Source organism: Equus asinus, chromosome 8 (assembly GCF_041296235.1).
Source record: "Equus asinus isolate D_3611 breed Donkey chromosome 8, EquAss-T2T_v2, whole genome shotgun sequence".
Lineage (NCBI taxonomy): Eukaryota > Metazoa > Chordata > Mammalia > Perissodactyla > Equidae > Equus > Equus asinus.
The window spans coordinates 12,491,468-12,511,973 of NC_091797.1; positions in this window are offsets into that span (position 1 = coordinate 12,491,468).

Below are 20,506 nucleotides of genomic sequence, written 5' to 3' on the forward strand. Positions count from 1 at the left end.
ACATCCTCTTGGTGTCACTCTTCGTAATCGCCCATCTCTCCAACCCAAAAATTGCTGCCTCCACTTCCAGGCCATCCACTGAGTTACCAAACTACTGCAAAGTGCTGTCTGCCGTCCCATGACCTCCTAACATCCAGTTCCCATAGACCCGGGGCTCCATGTTTACCATGCGGGAATCTCCTGCAGCACTGAGCATTGTATAACAAACCGGCTAACGACAGGAGCCTAAGAGTTACACTAACAGAGTTCAAATCCTAGCTTCCCCACTGAACAACAGCACGTCTTTGGGAAAGTGGCTTACTCTCTCTATGCCTCAATTTCCTCATCTGCAAATTTTGGATAATAATATTTATTACCACATCAGGCGGGTGGGAAATTTAAATAGAATAATGCACAATAAATATATAAGTTAAATAAAATAATAGCACATCACGAGACCCTGTTCAAGGTGGATCTCCAAACCTTTTACCTCTCTGGCCTCAATTTATACCACTTCATCCCTCACTCATGTTGGTCCAGTCATCACACCATTCTTCTTGCCATTCCTCAAACATGCCAGGCACGTTCCTGTCTCAGGACCTTTGCACTTGCTATTCTCTTTGCCTGAAACATTGCTTCCCCAGATAGACACTTGGCTCCATTTCTCACCTCTTTCAAGTATTTTTTCAAGTGACACCGTCTCAGAGAGGCCTTGCCAACATTCCCTGTCTAAAATGGCATCCCCTCTCCCTATCCCCATTGATTGTGCTTTTCACTAATATATTATAGTTTTATTCACTGATCTTATTAATTTTCTATATTTCCTCTCCAGACTGTAAGCTCTACAAAATCATAGAATGTTGTCTATTTGTAATTTGTCTGTTAACTGTCTCTTCTTCAGCACTTACTGCCTGACACATATCAGACACTCAATAAATATTTATTTGATAAATGAATGAATCCTACAATTTTCATTTTTCGCCCCGACTGGTATCTACTGAGTACTTTTGGAGATGACCACCAACCCATGGAAGTGGTGCCACCACAAAGTTTTGGGTTTTTGTCTCATAGTTCTTAGTGCTGGTCATATTTCTTTAATTTGTCTCCCATTTCCTTACGGGCTATTACAAACCTCCTTGCCTCCCTAACTTACTCCCTCACTTTCCAGAAATGACCTTCTCTCAGAGGTTACCAAGAAAAGAAAGACAGCAAATGTTAATCCCAGATCTTCCTGTCTTCGAACCCATAAACCTCTCTACATCTGCAGCCATCCTTCCCCTCTTCCTTGCAGACTCGGAAGATGAGGCGTCATCCTGTTGTCAGACAATTATTTCACCTAATATTTTCAGCTTGCCACCACTTGTCTTATTCCTACACTTATTTCTTGGTTCTTATACATCTTTAACCTCTCTCTCATCCAATTCCTTCAGTCTGTTAGTAGGATTGTAGCAGACACTGTTGTCACTCTGCCCATATTCCCACCATCTTTACAATTTGGGGACAAGATAGCTGAAATTCCTACTATATGAGTTATTGACCTGCCCTACTGCATAACAAGCCAGAAGTGCTGAAGAATTACCACCCTCCTTGTAACCCAGAAGCAGCCTTCAAACAACGCCTAGAGGAATTGGTGTATAAATACCTCACTCTTCTTACTCTTGGATGGATCATCTCTGAAATCCAGATACATGTAGCCCTAATCCTGAGGCCAGACTGGAAGCTCCATAGTGAGAAGGGATTGACAGTGGTACCCTAACCTATCTGTTTACAGCATATGGTTAAATACTGCAGTTCACCACTGTCTGATAAGTTTTTCTACCAAATGTAATACCTCACTTTATCTAATTCGTCCTCTCTAAATTGACAAAAGCTTTTAAAAATTGCTGCAGAGAAACTGCACATTGAAGGTGACATATCTGATGCAAGTTCTACTACTGATGTATTTCTTTAGACTAGTCGTTTTCAACAGGGGCTTTGCCTCCCAGGAAAAGTTTAGCAATGTCTGGAGACCATTTTTATTGTCCTGACTGGGGAAGGGCCACAAGAATCTAGTGGGTAGAAGCTAGGGATGCTGCTAAACATCCTAGAATGCACAGGACAGAACCCATAACAAAGAATCATCTAGCCAAAGGTGTCAATCATCCTGCTGTTGATAAACCCTGATTTAGACATTTTACAAGATTTTTGAAAGCAACTAACAAGAAATCATAAAAAATTAAGATTATCATGTCTACTTACAATTTGGATTTATAAAATGTTAATCAGATGGGCCTCCAATAAGTGATTGCTTTGAGATAACAGCTAATGACAGCAATACACATACGCTAAGGTGGCTATTTCAAAAATTTGAGTGCACCGTATGCATAACTAGAAAAGATCAGGGTCCATCATGCCACCTCTTCTTCCAACTTGACCATTCTCCTTGGATAAGTTCACTTTAAATGACAAAAAAAGTGTTGCATTCCCACTTAGGATTTTTACAACCTCATTGCACAAGGAACCGTGGAGGGAATCAGGAGCCTTCTGATTCGTCCTTGGGAGAATGAAGTCATCAAATAACTTTCTTATGCTGTGACAATGGACTGGACACTGGAAATTTTAATCCTGTTTATAACTGGAAGTTTTCAAGTATTTTGAAATAGGAAAAATTGAAACTTGAAAGGGGGAGAGAGGCTAGGAAGGTGGGCTTGCTGAAAAAAATTTATTTTTTTGGCCTAAATTCTATCACTAGAGATTTACCTCTTTGAATTATGGAGGCTGCAAAAACGTCCTGTGGTAGTAAGCGCTCTTCAGTGAGGTAACTGGAGAAATATTAACTCATTTTTGAGGATTCAGGCCCTGATCCCTTCACCTTAACAAGAGATCTAGAGTGGTCTCATGAGGTGGTGAGAAGGACAGGTGAGGGTGGTAAGAAAACGGTAGGAAGAAGACTTGCTGAAAATGAGTGCTCTTTCTTCACACATTGGGCCATACATAAATTATTTGAAGCTACCTTTTTATTTTTACTCCACTGAGTTAATTTAAATTTTTTTTTTAAAGTTTCAGTGCATGGTTGTATCCTGGTTGTTAGTTTTAATTGTCTATGTGAGCCGCTGCCACAGTATGACAACTGGCAGGTGGTGTGCTTCCATGACCAGGAAAGGAACCCAGGCCACAGTAGTAAGAGCTCTGAATCTTTTTTTTCTTTTTTTTTTTTTTAGGAAGATTAGCCCTGAGCTAACATCTGCTGCCAATCCTCCTCTTGTTGCTGAGGAAGACTGGCCCTGAGCTAACATCCACGCCCATCTTCCTCCACTTTATATATGGGACGCCTACCACAGCATGGTGTGCCAAGCAGTGCCATGTCCGCACCCGGGATCTGAACTGGTGAACCCCGGGCTGCCAAGAAGCGGAACGTGCGCACTTAACTGCTGCACCACCCGGCTGGCCCCAGAGCTCTGAATCTTAACCACTAGACCATGAGGTTTGGCTCTAATTCCAATTTTTTTTTTTAAGATTTTTTTCATTTTTTTCCTTTTTCTCCCCAAAACCCCCAGGTACATAGTTGTATATTCTTAGTTGTGGGTCCTTCTAGTTGTGTCATATGGGATGCCACCTCAGCGTGATTCGATGAGTGGTGCCATGTCCCCGCCCAGGATTCAAACCCATGAAACCCTGGGCTGCCTGCAGCAGAGTGCGTGAACTTAACCACTCAGCCATGAGGCCAGCCCCCTAATTCCAATTTTAAAATAAAGGACTTCAATGAGACTTAGAGGAAACTTCTGACTACAAGGTGTAGTTGTCTTTGGATTAGGCTGCTGAGGGAGACTGAAGGATTTTACGTATTATAATTGCAATATACATCTGTATATATCCATATATGTGGCTGTACAATACACCATGTACATTGTGTGTTAGTGTGTGTGCATAACCTCTTTTGAGACTTGCAACAACCCGTGATGGCAAAGATTATAACTATTATCCCTATTTAAGTTTTTACAGATGAAGGACTGAGACTCAAGAGACTACACAAGGTCACACAGCTAGTGGCAGAGTGTTTGACTCCAAGCTTGGTGTGCGTTTCCCTGCCCCGTCTTGCCTTTCTATCTAACTGCTCACCTGGTCATCTTAACAAAAGCTTAGCCTGAGCCCGTGATGTGGATAATCTTTCCAGATGCTTTCCAACCCAGTGACCCGTGAGGTCAGAGAGTATGGGAGGCAGGTGGAGGTTTAGGAAAGGATCATAGAGTTTTCCATGGATTGGTTGTGCATTATAAAAATGCTCAAGTGAAACTCGACTCTTCTGTGGGAGTTTACCAGTTAATGCAGATTTGGTCTCTAATTATACATTGCTGAGAAAATTGGAAAAAGTTAAAAACTTACCGGAGCCATGAAATGGAAAAGAGGATCTCGTAATAACTCCCAAACTGACAATAGCTCAAGACACTGGGCTCAGGTCCAGGCTTTTAGCAGTTTTCGCTCACAGCCTTCCAACTGCTCAAGATAATTAAACAGGTACTTCGAGTTTACTTTCTCCTTGGTTTTTACTTTTTTGCTATAGCAATTTCAACATCTTTTTCCATTTTTTATTTTCCAATATCGAATCGCATGGTACAGTGATTTACGTAGTGTGCATTTGCAGATTGAGACAGCCCAAAGAGCAGATTTGGTTTAGACCATCGGGCACCAAAGAAAACCCCTTATGGGCCAAAAAGACGCATTCCTTGGACCTGGAAGGAAAAGGCAGACAAGCCTTGAGAAAGGCCTTAGTTTACCGCCCACTGAGTCTCCACTCTGGTTCAGGGGCCTCCTACAAAGGTCATGTTGCCAATTCTTCACCTTGATGTGGACAGAAGAGGAGCCAAGCAAACCTCATAATGACAAGACCCAAAAAGAAGAGAATAAATGAAGGAATATGCATGAAGGCCAAGGGGGTAGTAAAAGACAGAGAAAAATGACTGAGAAAAAACTAACAGAAAAAAGTTATTCGAGGAAAAAGTAGTGCATATGCGTAAAAACAAAGTGTTCTTTCACGCCAAAACTGTAATTTCAATATATTTAAACAGGAAACAATGGGGAATGCAAAAGTTACCTCTAGAGCTAATAAAGGATTTAATTAATGTTTTATTTCACAAGAGGCACTTGAAAATAATAAATAGGCCTGCTATCTCATTCTCTTAGCAGGCTTCTAACAGTGCAATGCTTCGAAGAAAGGCAATTTTATTCACTCATTCTTCTACTCAAACAAAATATATGTTGAACCCCAAATGTATTCCAGGCACTGCTATATTCTGGGGATGCATAGATTAATAAAACCTAATCCCAAACCTTAAAGAACAATCCAGTATAGCCAGGGAAGCCAACTGGTAAAGAAATCATTGCAATGAGCCTTGATAAATGTCATTACAGGGACACGTAGAGGATTTCATGAGGGCACAAAGGAGGTGGTTGTCAGTCCTCTGTGGTGGAATTAAGGAAGACAACACTAAGAAAATGACATTTCAGTTGAGTCTTAAAGAATAAGTAGGATATTTGTCATGTAAATAGGTAGAATTTCTAGAGTGACAAACAGAATATGGCGTATTTGAAAAACTGGTAGAGGCTACATCATTTGGACTTTGAATGACAAGGACAAACTAAGTAGACTTTACTTTAGAAGTGAAAAAGAATATGAGCCAGTTGTTGGTTTTGCCCACCCAACAATTGCTTGGGTTACAGCAGCGTAAGCTTTCTTTGGGGATCTGGCCTTCCCCCATTCTTTGGAGTTCTGGAGAGGCCATCCGCCATAGGTCTTCACCCTCGCTTCTTCCCAGAGGTCTCACATGACACAAGCTGAGCCAGTTATTCTCTCCTGAGAATTTTAATCTCGACTGGAGTGACTGGTAGACAGAACAGATGGAGCTGAGTCATTCACATACCAACACTCCCAAAATTCACCATGAGTTACTGACCAAGATCCCTGGCAGTCAGCTTTTCCTAAATTTCTATGAATACCAATATCCTTCAAAAAAATTCTTTTGGGAGGACCTTAAATTAACTAGAATAAGTGTCTGTCATTTGTAACTAAAAAATTGTTGAGACAGGAAGCTATTCCAGATTCATAGCAAGACAAGGATGTGGTCAGGATGGCTTTTTTTGATAGGTCATTATGTTAGCAGAATAGAGGACAGATTAAACGAGGATGAGATTGGGGGCTAGGAGATCAGTCAAGAAACTATCACAGAAGTCTCAGCAAAAGATGATGAGAACCGGGGCTGGCCCCGTGGCCGAGTGGTTAAGTTCGCGCGCTCCGCTGCAGGCGGCCCAGTGTTTCGTTGGTTCGAATCCTGGGCGCGGACATGGCACAGCTCATCAGACCACGCTGAGGCAGCGTCCCACATGTCACAACTAGAAGGACCCACAACTAAGAATATGCAACTATGTACCTGGGGGCTTTGGGGAGAAAAAGGAAAAAAAATAAAATCTTAACAACAACAACAAAAAAAGATGATGAGAACCTCCCCTTGAAAAGTGGTTCTGAAACAGAAAGTTAAATAAGAGAGATATTAAGGAGGTAATACTTACAAATGTTGAATTGGATATGGGGGTAAAGGAGTAGGGGTTACCTAGGGTGAGCTCCATATTTATTGCACAAATGACTAGACAGCAGCCTTAGCTATGGGAGAAACAGTTTGGGGGAAAGGTTAGGTCAGTTTGAAATCCATTAAGCCTGATTTTGTGGTGCGTTATCCAGATGGAGATGTCTAATGAGAAACTGGCTTCCGTCTTTCCTAGAGTGTCAATTTGAAACTCATCAACAAATAGTTGATAGTAAAAGCCATGAAAGTGAATGACGTTATTCGTCATCATCCAGAGCTGAAGGTTGGCTCAGTAAGTCAGATATTTGAAGAGTCTAAATGCGTTTGTAAATGTGTTTGCAAAGAACTTTACTTTAGAAACTCATGGACCGTACTGAAAGTTATTTTCATCATTTTTTTTCATGAGCTATATGAAAATTTCAAATGTCCCTCATGTATTTATTTTATGAGAGACATCAGGATATATGAGAATGCTTCTTAGCTTTGAATTCAAATCAAAATCAGATTTAAATTTCTTACTAGCCATATGACATCGGTCAAGTTAATTATTCTCTTATAGGCTTGGTTAACTCAAACATCAAAACAGGAAGTATAACATCAACGTTATAGAGTTCCTTGAGGTTAAATAAAATAACCTACGAGAAAGTACTGGAAACACACAGAAACTTCTTTACCTGCAAAGGATTAGTTTGCAAAGGGCTGATCTTAAGTCAATGCATTTAAAATCCAAAGGAGCACCAAGATTTTAGCTTGTGGTCCTAGATGCATTTCCCCTAAAATGACTTAAAACTAAACACAATCTTATCCTCTTTGCTGATACGTATTCAATTAGGATTTTTTTTCAAAACATGACTATTTCGGGGCTGGCCAGGTGGTGTAGTGGTTAAGTTCACTTGCTCCTCTTAGGCGGCCCTGTTTTCATAGGTTCAGATCCTAGGCACAGACCTACACATGGCTCATCAAGCCATGCTGCGGCAGGCATCCCATATATAAAATAGAGGAAGATGGGCACAGATGTTACCTCAGGGCCAATCTTCCTCAGCAAAAAGAAGAGGATCGGTGGCAGATGTTAGCTCGGGGCTAATCTTCCTCACCAAAAAAAAAAAGAAAAAGACTGTCTTGTCTATATGAAAATGTATGGATAAGATAAGATTAGCCACTTTCTAAATGATCTCTACACAAATGAAAGGGAACTTCTTAGCCTGTGACAATAGCATTTACTGCCTCATCACTGGTTTTAATGTGCCAGATTAGAAGCTTTGAGTCTGAGGAATCTCCACTAGCTTGGGGCAACCATTCTAAATTTACACCAGCAGACTCAATTCTTAAAAGCTCTTTCATTTGCAAACCCATAGCTTCACTTCTGAACTCCTAACCCAGTGGTTCACACACTGGCTGCAAATGAGAATCACCTGGGAAGCAAAAATTATAAAAAAGGAAAGTAAGCCAGTCTCAGGTCTTATCCGAAGAAATTATGATTTCATTGGTATGGTGTGAGATAGGATCAGGATGAAAAACAACTGCTGGAGCCACATTCTCAAAAGCTGTTTCATTTTTTCAATCACTTTTCCTCATCTCTCGTCTATTAATTTCGGTGGTACAGACACAGGGCCTTCAAGTAGTTCATGATTGGCGATATGTCCTTTGGATTCATTCTTATTGAAAAATGAGTCATTCCATACACTTGTGCAAGACTCATCCATTTCTCCATCACTTTTAATTTGTAAAAATTATCTCTACTTTCTATCCCATCAAGTCTTTTCTTTTGGGCACTTATTTTGCACTTATCTGCTATGATTGAGCTAATCACGGTCATAAATTATTTCAGAATGAACACATGCATGGCGGACCTCCTGTCTACGACTCCAGAAACACAACAACTAAAATGACCTAACATTACTGCCCACCCCATCTATTGGTGGTGAGTGCTTTTAATTGCAGGATAATTTTTGTTCACATAGTGAGAGTTCATAATTGAAAATTTATAAGTAGAAAAGCTTCTGTACCAGAAATGTAATAAACACTCAATATATATTAGTTTCCTCTCTAAATTATTTCCTTAGCCTGCCCTTCCCTTTCTTATCATTCACCTTTGGATAATAAACTGATTAGGCAGATCTTGTTTGGTCTTTATTCTAATCTCTAGTGCGCTGTTATGTTCAGCAACGTATTTCTTCCCTTTGTAGAATCAAGAGAGTTTGTATTCATGAGTGGGGGTCCTCAGGGTGTTCATATTCCATTTGCTCACAGAGACAGTGAGAAGAATGCATTCGAAAAATGCAGGTGTTCAACCAGAACAGAAAGGAAAATGAGATGAAACACCGGCTGAGAGGGATGCCTGTGGGTTGAGGGAGGAATGATGGTTCCGGACAAAGACAGGGCTCCTTGTTTCTCATCAGAAATAGGCACCTTTTGGCGTGTTCTTACAGAATGGCATGCTGTGGGTCCTTCCCTCCCCACCACGAGGCAGGGAGCACAGCTGACTGGAAAGATGTGTCATTTTGAGCAGCAGCTCCAGTGAACACCAGACGAGAGAGAAGGGAAGTGTTTCCATTATCACAAACAAAAGGGGAATGGACACTAATAACTTTCTAAAATGTTTCAAAGCGCCAAGGACAAGATTTTTTAAAAAAAAATAAAAGGGCTGGCCAGGCCCCGTGTCTGAGTGGTTAAGTTCAAGCTCTCTGCTTCCACGCTCATTTCGCTGGTTTGGATCCTGGGCGTGGACATGGCACCACTCATCAGGGCATGCTGAGGTGGTGTCCCACATGCCACAACTAGAAGGACTCACAGCAAAAATATATAACTTTGCACTGGGGAAGATTTGGGGAGAAAAAGCAGGAAAAAGAAAGAAGATTGCCAACAGTTGTTAGCTCAGGTGCCTAAAAACCCCCAAACAACAGGAAGACATCACTTACATGAAATAAAGGGATATAAATAACACACCTGAAATGATCTCATTTAAGACTGTGGTCACGAAGAGAAAGTATAGGATTTAGAATCAGAGAACCAAAGCTGGATTCCATCTTCAGCCCTTCTATTTTGCTCACTTAACCCTTCTGCAACTCACTTTGTGAATGAAATGATAACGAGTACACAAGTTCAGCGTACCTTCTCACACGTGGATTATCTGTGAAGACGTCAACAGTTCAGACCACACGAGGCTGAGCCAAACCCAACAACTTTCTTGCATCGGTCCATCTTGCTACATGGCGCAAATCTGATGCTTGTGCATTTTTGCTGCTGAGCTCAGACTCAGCTTAGGCACCTAATCGCTGACTGTTAGGCAGGAACACACACACGCGCACCTGAATGAGAGCAGGCAACAGTTCAAGCACAGTGCAGGCTGAACTCACATCAGACCCTGTCATGTTTCTAGCCCCGAAAAGCAACAAAATCTGCAGCCCTATGAAGCCCACGTCAATCATCTAAAATTCCAATCATAACAACCAACTAGTTCTTACAGCTTCTGTGTCTAAAATAATGACATTCAGATTACTTTATGGCTGTCAACAATAATTTATTGGTACTTATTTTACAGTTGTGTAACCCAAGTGTCCCTTTAGGTAATTTTTTAAAACAACTTCTAATTTGAGTTTGAGAGATCACTTCAAGGAAGATTGAAACTGGCTGCAGATTGTTAATGATAATATTTTGGCTCGCCTGCTTCTCCACGAGGTTGAACTTGGCTCTTCTGGTCAAGCAGGGCACCCTGAAGCCTACAATATTGTGGGCTAGGGAGCCAAAGAAAAGGACTTTGTAATGTATGGTGACATTGAGATTGATTTATATGGTAAATGCAATTTTAACGGTAAAGGGTAAAGCTTCCAGGAATTTCACTGCTTTCTAAAAAGGACCACGAAGACCATGACCAGGAAAATAACATGCTCAGATCATTTTAGATCAGCGTGGTTAAGAATATCATCCCTCACATGGCTTCGTTTATTGCCTATGGTGCCTTTCAAAATCTGTATCCCTGGTCTAGGTTTTGCTACAAATCCCTCATCCACATTTTAACTGCATAATGGACAAGTCCACTTAAATATCTGTCAGTTATCGTCTTAAACTCAACATTTCTAAAGCTAAATTCACATTCTGCCTTTTCTGCTCCCCTCTCTTTTTGTCCCTATAACACACACACACTTTCTATATTCCAGTATTTGTCAGGATAGGCTAGCCTTATTCTGCAAGAAAAAAAGCCCCCAAATCTCAAAAGTGTAACAGGTTATGCTTATTTCCAGCTCACACGAGATCCTCCTGTCTTGACTGGGCAGCAATCCAGAGCAGCTGTCCTCCACGGCGGGACTCAGGGTTCTCAGCTGCATAATTCTGTGGCTCTACCAGCTCAACATATGGCCTCCCCACTTCTCGCCAAAGAGGAAGAAAAAGACTAGAGAATGGCACTGGGGTTTCTATTGCTTCTTCCCAGAAGCAGCATGCATCACTCCATTCTCATTTCATTAGCCAGAAGTAGCTGCATGATTCCTCCTAGCTGCAGGAATGGATAGTTGTCCACGGGCCAGAAAGAAGGAATAGGACATGATAACCACGGAGCCTTGTCTTTGGCCAAATTTCCTATTTCAGATTCCCAGGTCAGAAACTGTGGCTTCACCCGTCTTTGTCCGTCACCTCCACATTCTATCAATCAATTAAGTGGACACAGTTAATTCTGCTTTCGCTACATCTCTTGAATCAGTTCACTTTCTTTATTTCCACCTCCACTTAATTAACTCACACTCTCATCGCCTCTCTCTCTGACGACTGCAACAACTTGCTCTCAGTCCTCCCCGGCTCCAGTGTTCGCTCTCAGATCAATTCTCTACACAGCAGCCACAGTGATCTTTTTAAAACACAAACATGATTGTATTGATTTAACCTCCTGCTTAAAACCCTTCAGTAGCTCCATGTTGCTTTTAAAAAATGCGTCCAAACCTGTAAATATGATTTATAGGGCCCTGTATTACCTGGATGTCTTACTTCTCTAACTTCATCTTTTGGCAAATTTACGCCTTGTCCTAGGTGCTGGGACGTGCCACCCAGATCCCCCTTCAAGTCCAAAGCAAAGAGGTAATTTCTCCAGCGACTGGAATGTTGCCAGCTGATAAGTCACAGCTGGAAAGCTTTTAGGGAATTGCCTTCAACCAAAGGAAGCTGCCTCACTCAGGGTTACTGCTTCACCCCTGGAGCAAGCTTTATCCAAGGTCAGTGGAGGATACAAAGACTTTCTCCTTGCCTCAGTCTGGGACAAATTTAATTAAAGGGCCATCCCAGTTCTGGAAGTCACTATGGGACTGCCTGAGAGGTCTGTTGTAACTGCATCACAGTTCAACTTCACTGCCCAGTCCTGCCTCCCTCAGTCCTAGACAGGAGTTGTCAGCTGAAAGCACTTCCCAATTTCCACCTACGCTGACATCTCTGTCCTAGCCTCTGTTTCCTGGGAACCTCAAGTATGCCTCAAACTCTGTGCTGCAGCCATTGGAACGCCTCACAGCACCCAGAATATGTTCTCTCTTCCTTCTGGACCTTTGCTCACGTGGTGTCAGAGGCCCAGGATGCCAATCCCACCTCTCTCATTTTGCCTAATTCCCACTTATCCTTAGGACCCTGAACAGCACAGTATATCAACAAAAATGTCACATCCACAGAGAAGCCCTCTCCAAGCCCATATTAGGTATTGCACGCGTGTCCTCCCTCCCTCAAAACCCTACCCAGACTCTGGGCAATGTAATCTTGTTATCAGACTGTATTAAATTCCTCTGTGGAGTAGGGTCATGAGCCCTTTCAGATATGCAACGGAAATGCCTTTTGGGTGACGTGATGCCTACCATAAAAATTTGTGATTCCAATTATTTGGCTCTGGTCTTGAAGCCCAGAATACATAGCTTCTTTATTCAGAACACAGGCCCCTGCTAACTCTCTGGGCTGCTGATGCCTCCTATCCACCTGGGAACCTCTGGGCTCCCTGAACTCTGCACGTGGGCCTGGGGAGACAGAGGGCCACCTGGATTCTTCCTGCTGCACCTCCCCCCACCACTTACAGACCATTTAGAGGTGGCGACAATGAAAGCCAGGATTCTCCCAGGGATCTTCAGCTTCTCCTGTGTTACATCTTTCCCTCCTCTTCTCTCGCTAAGCTCCAGGCCAGCAGCCAGCTTTCTCCCTCCTCCTCCAATATCCTGAGACCCCCTACCGCTGGTCCGGGCGGTCTGCCTCTTCAACCCAGTCTTTCCCTTATCTCTTGATGGGCCAAACAAGGGTAAAGCAATTCAGAAAATTATTTCCTCTCTCACTGACTTCCTAAAACGGTCAAGAAAGTCAGCTTTAAAATTTAAGACTAATCCGTGGGCTTTTTTCTAAGCAATACCTCCCTTCTCCCTCCCTGGAGCCGGAAGCCTGGTGGCTCAGCTTGAGTTGGGAGAGGGCTCCAAGGAAACATGTTTAGGAAGGATATAAAAACGTATCTGTTTAATATTTGTAAAAAATTGTCCCGCATTGTATCTATTCATGTGTCTGCCACTCCGGAGTGTACGATTCCTGTCAGCACTAAGCATTTTTATTTGCCTTTGCAAATTCAGTGACTGATATAGTGCACAGCACGTGGCGGGTGCTCAAACATCATTTGTTGAAAGACATCCAGAATACCCTACCTCTGCCTTCTGGTCTATTATGATGTTTCTCCTGTCCTGAAGAGCTCCACCTGTTTCTCTCTCTAAACTCTTGCCTCTATTCTCTTTTGATTTCAGCTAAGTTTCATCCTCTGGATACTAGTCTCCTCCATTTGCACCATTAATCCACGCATTTGAGTATGTACCATCAGAAAAATAAGCTAGATTCTTGTACATGTAGTAAACATACTCTTACTTTTAGCATTGACTTGCACTTGTAGTATATCTTCTATGTACTTATTTTTGATGTTAATTAATTATTTTTTCATCTTCTTTGCTTATTGCCCCAGATCTTCCATTAGACTCTCAACTCCTAAAGATAGAAAATTATTTTTTTTCTTTTATATCACTTATCTATGCCTGGTATAATATTTTTCTGCAATCAGTTAGAAAAAGAATGTTAACCAGCACACAGAACTCTATAAGTAAAGCAACTAGATGTTAGGATTATAAATAACCTCAAGATCTTGATTCCAATTAGGGTGGGGCACACAAGAATTTCTTAGCCTGGCTAAGGCTGCATATCTGTAATGAGAAAAAATAATTGCTACCAGTTATCAAGCTATTACTCTGAGCCAGACCAGTTATTAAGAATTTACATGTACTCCTTCATAGCATCTTAGAAGGTTGCTACTGTAAATGTTCCCATTTCACAGGTGAGTTTAAATAACTTGACCAAAGTCACACAATTACTATGTGTCAAAATCATAATTCAAATTAAGAGAGTTTGGTCCAGAATCACTCTTTCACTATGGTGCACCACTGGCTACTTTCTGCACGTCTGAGGGATCTTTGTGTTATCACTATGAATCACTTTCTACTGCACACACTTGTTTTCTAACATGATGGAAGGGTTATAGTTGTCACACACTGGAGTTGCTTAAATTGATCCTAAGAGTATAGTACTTAAACCCCATCTGGAGTTCTCTGCTTTAAACCCAGACAAACTCCTCTTAGGGTGTGTTTTAACAGAAGTTTTCACAAAACGGTCCAATTTACTCTAATGAACCACACTCCTCAATAAGTCTAAGCAAAGCTAAAAGCGAATTGGAAAAACCTATATCTGAACATTGTTAGAACATGGACATATTTATTAAGAGTAAGAAATACTACTGGAAACGTACATACAATGAAATCTTTGAAAAGAGGTCATTTGTCTCTAAGTGCTGCATGGCCACCCAGACTCACAGGCTGTGAGTTTTAATATCACTATCAGTCAGTTAAACTTCTTTTGGTTACAAGTAACAGAATCCAACTTGAACTAGTTTAAGCAAAAATAAGGACATTCACTGGAAGGGTGCATAGAGAGCTCACGTAGGCAGGGAGGTGGGTGGCCCTTTGGAATCAGTGGAAACTGTGGCTGAAAGGCCAGGAGACATTCAGACTGGGCCCTCTCGTCTCCATTTCCCTGCATGTATTGCCTCCTTTCGACTCTCTCATTGCAAATCACATTTCTGTATTTACCTATATCCACTGTGGAAAATAGATCTGAGAGCTTCTGAGAGTGTTCCATATCCAGCCACCTACTTAGACAGATGGAATCAGTTCTCTCAAGTCAAAACCCAAATTTCTGGGGATGAAATTTATTGGTACAACCTGAGACATGTCCAGTTAAACGTGGATTGAGTTAGGTTCTTGAGCTGGGGTTTCATTTCTGCGCGACTCTTCTGTGACCTGGGGGCGTCTGAATAGCTGTATGTGCACCGTGGCTCCCACAATGACTGTGTGAAAGGCAGGGAAGTGTGTAGGTCGAAGGGCTGGGGAATTCCTGGAAAAGCAAGGACGAGAGAGATATTACATGCTCAACTCAAACAGAGAGGAAGGAAAGCATAGCTATAATTTCTCAAACATGCCTGAGTATGTCATAGATATTGAAGGCATAACAGAAGAACACCATTCTAAATCACAGTCTCAAACACCCACTTTTCCTGAGCACAAAGGACCACATACACAGTGCAGCCCTTCCTTCACTTGGGCTACACTTGACACAGAGTTTGGCTGAGTATAAGGAAGGCTAAAAGAAAAACAAAGGCCAAAGATACTTACTGAGGCTTGTTCTTAGTAATATGAAGGCACAGAAGACTAATCCTGTTGTGCAGGGTACTAGATCAGCTCTTTTCACTTATTATCTCATTTAACCCTCTCAGCAACACTAAGATATTCTATGGTATCTCCATTTAGCAGATGCGAAAAGAGAGACTCAGAGAATAATAACTTTCCCCAAATAAACTCTAAGTAAAAAAGGAGAATATAAACCCAGGCCTATCTCAGTCCAATGACTGTGCTCTTTTCTTTTTACCACAGAAATGCATTTTATAATACAAAAGGAAAAAAATCAAGCTCTGAGAATTTTGGTGGCAAAATACAAAATAATATAATAAATCATCCAGGTGAAGAAAATATTAGTAGCATCAGGACAAAGAAGGAAAGGAAGAAAGCCCCAGGTCATCAGGCTCATGAAGGAGGAGTAGACAAGTGAGACTGATGGCGGAGGTAACCGTGTGCGGTGATGGAGTCTGTAAGACTTACTTGTTACATAGTTTGAAATTCCATTGACCATCACCTAGGGAAACAACACCACATAACTGAGGGACAGCTTGGTTAATGAATAGTTTGTCAGCGAACTTTGAAGCTCTGATCACAGTTCCCTGAGCCTACTGACTAGGGTTAACAACCTCATTCAACCATTTTTGTTGAGTGAAACGTTGGTTGGTATATATTAATCAGAGAAGCTTGGCGTATAAACTCCAGGAAGGTTCTGAGACATCACTTGCTTGGGGGAAGGGGGTGGAATCCTCACTCACAGATGAAGAAACTGAGGCCAAAGCAAAGCCAGCAACTTGGCCACACTCACGCCGAGAATCAGTGACAGAGCCAGTGTCATAACTTCTACCCAGTCCACCGAGAAGAGGTCCCTGTGAGAGAAGGAACAAGGTTGTCAGGTGTCAGAAGATGAGCCCCACAGTCAGGGCTGAGCCTAAACAGGGCCATAGTGTCTCCCAAGACAGGACAAGCCCGTGCCGGCAGGGGAGGGGCCCGTGGACCTGTGGGCCTTTGTGTGGTCAGAGGAGACTTTCCTCAGATCAGCTGCTCCAAGTTCAAGCAAGTTATCAAAACACAGCTCCAAGCCTCCAGCTGCACTCAGACTTCATGAAATAGCTGTGTTCAACTGTTACTCAGTTCTCAGAAAAGTCTAATGTTCTTATTTTAGGAAAAACAGTTGGAAAGAACCTTTCAGTTCAACAAGGCCAACGTCCTCCTCGACACAGGAATTGTTGCCAAACAGCAATCTAGTCTCTAAGCTCTTCCCCAGCACAGACTTGTTACCCTCTTTTCTGAAACTTTCAATAAAACAATAAAACATGATGCCATAAACTCCCTGACACTGGCCCTAATTCAGCCCTCTGGTTCCACACTCAACAAGACTGAAGGTAATTTAATTTCAGTTCAGGGTGGTTCAGAGTCTCCTGCCCACACTTTCCTAAATTTATTGACTCTGTATATAATTTAATTAAAATCAGAGAGGCAGGCAGCGCCAGAGAGATTTTCATTTGTTGCAAGTTTAGTTCCTTCCAGGTTCACTTTGGATGCAGATGTTTGGTTTTAGCTTTGGTTTGGTTTTGCTTTTCTAATGTCACTAGACCTTAAATAGCATCTGCATAGAAAGAGCTGAAGCTTAAATGCCAGGAAAACTCAGGAACCCTTTCCACAGTTCCTGGAATGTACCCGCCTCATCCTTGCCCCCAAAGCCTTTAAACCTGCAGTTTCCTCTCAGCTAATCCTTCCACCCTCCTTGACCTGGCCAAGTGCACTTCATCCTTCATCCTTTGGTCTCAGCCTAACCCTCCATTCCTCCATAAAGCCACATCCTGTCCCACAGCTAAACACCCTGTGGCATCTTCTGTCTTGCCGCATGTCTGCAAGCAACACGACAGCCCTGAGAGTAACGACCCAATATGCCACTGCAGCCCAGCCCCTGGCACAGTGCCTGGCACAGAGCAGATGCTCAACAAGAAAATCTGTGAAATGACTGAATGAATCAATTAATTAACAAGCCTGAAACCCATCCCCCTGGAAAGCTGCTTTCGCCACCTGAGTTCGCCAGAAATCTTTCCTTAGGTGAATGACATTTGATTCTAAGGAAGCTGAGTAAGTGTCTGAACTCAGTCATGTTACTTATCATCTTTGTGTCTCAGTTTCCTCATCTGTAGAATGGAGATGACAATAGTAAATAACAACATAGTACAAGTAAATAAATAAAGTAGTGCTTGGAACACAAGAAGTCATTAATTTTAACAATTACTTCAGTGATGGTGGAATATGGATGGGTGATTATATGGGTGATATATTTAGGATGGGTGAATTTTATGGATTATGGATGGGTGATATAATTATGATTTACAAACATATGCTTAGTATTTCCTCTTTTTTTTTTTTTTGCAGTTTACTGAATTATTATAAGGTGAATACCCTTATCACAACCTAAGTTAAAAACCAGAAGCTTGCCAGCCACCCTAGAATTCCCTTCATGAGCCTCACCCCAATCACAGAATCCTCTCTCCCTCCAAGAGTAAACTGACCTCTACGGCAATTGCTTCCTTCTGCTTCCTTATGTTTTTATCACCCAAGTGTTCATTCCTGGACCCTATTTTTGCCATTTCCCCTGTTTCTTACATTCCTTATTACTTTGTGTGGTATGCACACATTTGAAAAACTACCCACCTCTCCCAGTCTTTACAAACTGGCTTCATACAGAGGAAGACTTTCACCAATTAGCCTGGCTAGAGCTTCTGGGACATCGCAAACCTTTTCTATGAATGCACCTTCTCTGTGTAGATTCCTAATTAGACAAATTTACTGGTTTTTTCCAGGAGCTCATAATCTCTTGCTCTCTCTCCCTCTGGTGTCTGTCTGCTATATCATGAAATAGAAGCATATCACTCAGCTTCTCTTTGTTCTCAGAAGCCCCCAGGTATCTAGGTTATGCCAGTTTCCATCTATGCTTCAAGACAGGTGAAACAGAAACCATTCCTTTGGGCAGCCCCACAAAAAGTCAGAGTGTTGGATATAAAGTCAAGTCTTCTCTTTCCCTCCTTAAGGAGAAGCCAGGAGCTGGAGGTTTCCTCCCAATTTTGTGGCACTATGCCAGGGGGAAGAACTATGATGAGAAGGTGCCATGAATTTTCCTAATGGCTTTAATGTGCCTAGTTTCATGCTCACCGGGGGTACAGGAGCCTCTTAACAGGCTTCTGGATTCCTCACAAAGGGAATTAGTCCATGTATTATTGTTAAATTGGGGTGTCCGTGGGAGGAAGGAGGAAATGGGGCTTGCTATGCCACCATTACTGACAACGCTCCTATTACATCTCTTTTTAAGAGCTAAGAAATCCTTACTAGAAGTCCCCAAGTAGACTTTCTTTTAAATCTCATTGTCCGGAATTAGGTACATACCCCTTCTTGAGCCATCAGTAACAGTGGGTTCCAATGGCACTAGGAACCAGGACAGGTAAGTTTTAATTTGGAAAGCAAAATATTAGGAAAAGAATAATTCTTTTCTGCAGTGAAAAAAGATAGAGGTTTTCCAAAATTGATAGGAAGTAAAGATACAGTAGAACACAAATACTGTTAACATTGCAGGAAGACTATGCTTGGGAAGCAATTTGAGTCAGCAAAGATGAGCATGTCAGCATGACGTAGAGGCTCAATCTTGCACAATTCTCTGAACAAAACAACACATAGGGCAGCCAGAGTAATCCATTCACCAGAACAATCTCCAAGAACTGGGGCCTAGCCACAGGACCATGGCACAACCCTATAGGCACAAGTCTCTGAATATCTTAGAGTACCTGATTGACCCAAGCATGGGGTAGAGGGTCAAGAGTGGGATAAACAGAGGCTAGGGCTCAGGAACTTCCTTTCCCAAACTCACCATGCCCCATTTGGGTGGTACTGTTGACCCTGACTCATTCCAGCAATGAAAGAGGGGTTTAGACATCTTTGAGGAAGGCATTCCAAAGCTCAGGGCTTCTGAAGTACAAGCCCAGGGCATGGATCCCACTTTCCCAGGGATAAGGGAGTTCTTAGAATCTGAGTCGGCTTAAACAACCAGACAGAATGGTCTTCGGGGAGGAAAAAGAAGAGCGTAGTTGTCTAAGAAAGAAGGGGTAAGAAAGAAGAGAAAGAGTTGTCAAAGGGCTAACTTGCAACACTTCAGGGCAGGGACAACAATAGATTTCATTGTGAGCATAAACTACTACCGTTTGGTTATGGCTGCCTGGACCGCTGTGTGGAGGATTCTGCAGCCAAACCTAGATTCCATAACTCAAGACCGTGGCAGGAAATGATTCTGCTATGAGTACAGGATAAGCAATGGAGAAGACTAATGTCATATGTTTGCCATTCTGGCTGGAAAGAGTTGTTTCGACCCCTTCCACCTTAGATCTGTATAAAGGCTTACAAATACCATCTCATCAGTATTCATTGGTCCACATCGAAATATTCAAAAGGAAATTGAGATTATTTTAGAGCCAGCACAATAACAGAAGCTTATAATTCAGAAGCTTGTAATTCAGTGATGAGGTACAGAAGGATGTCTACTTGTGTGAGTGTGTATATGTGTGAAGGAGGGAATAGTTGCGTGTGTGTATTTTGGGAAGTAAGTTGGGAGGCCCTCGGAGACTGGGGGAATGTGACTGGATTAAAAATGAAAGATTGATTTGACAACCCATCTTCTTTCGTTCCCTTGCCCACATGCCTCCCATCCCTGAATCCGGAGAAGGTCCTAACTGGCTGTGACACTGCCAAAACCGAAAGCCTGAAATGACTGCCTAACCAGTTTTCATGCCCTGAGAGTTGACTGGGAAGTGTTTGCGAGGAAAACCTTCCTTGAGGTTGTGTCTGGGCTGGCCCTGACAGCGAAGGGACGTGCTCCTTGTAGGAACTATCCAAAAGTCATTCCCCCAGGCAGTTCAACCAAGCAGAAGCTTATCAAGTGTACAAGGCATATTTTCTCAGTTAAGTCCTGACTCCAGGCATAAATGGGAATAGGATGCGAGCTGAAAGGATCATTCGGTCAGTTGCAGGTTTCCATTTATATTTTTTATTAAATTGTAGAGATAAAGCATTTACGTAGGAAATGGCCTAAGTAAGACCTAAATAAAAAATGTCATAAATTAAAAAAATTTCACATTTTTAAATTTTTTTTATTTTTAATAGGCCTAAATAATGTAATTTAGGTTTTTTTAAATTTTTATTAAGGCTAAAATTGTTAATATTTTTTATAAACCTAAAAAGCCATCTTGTAAA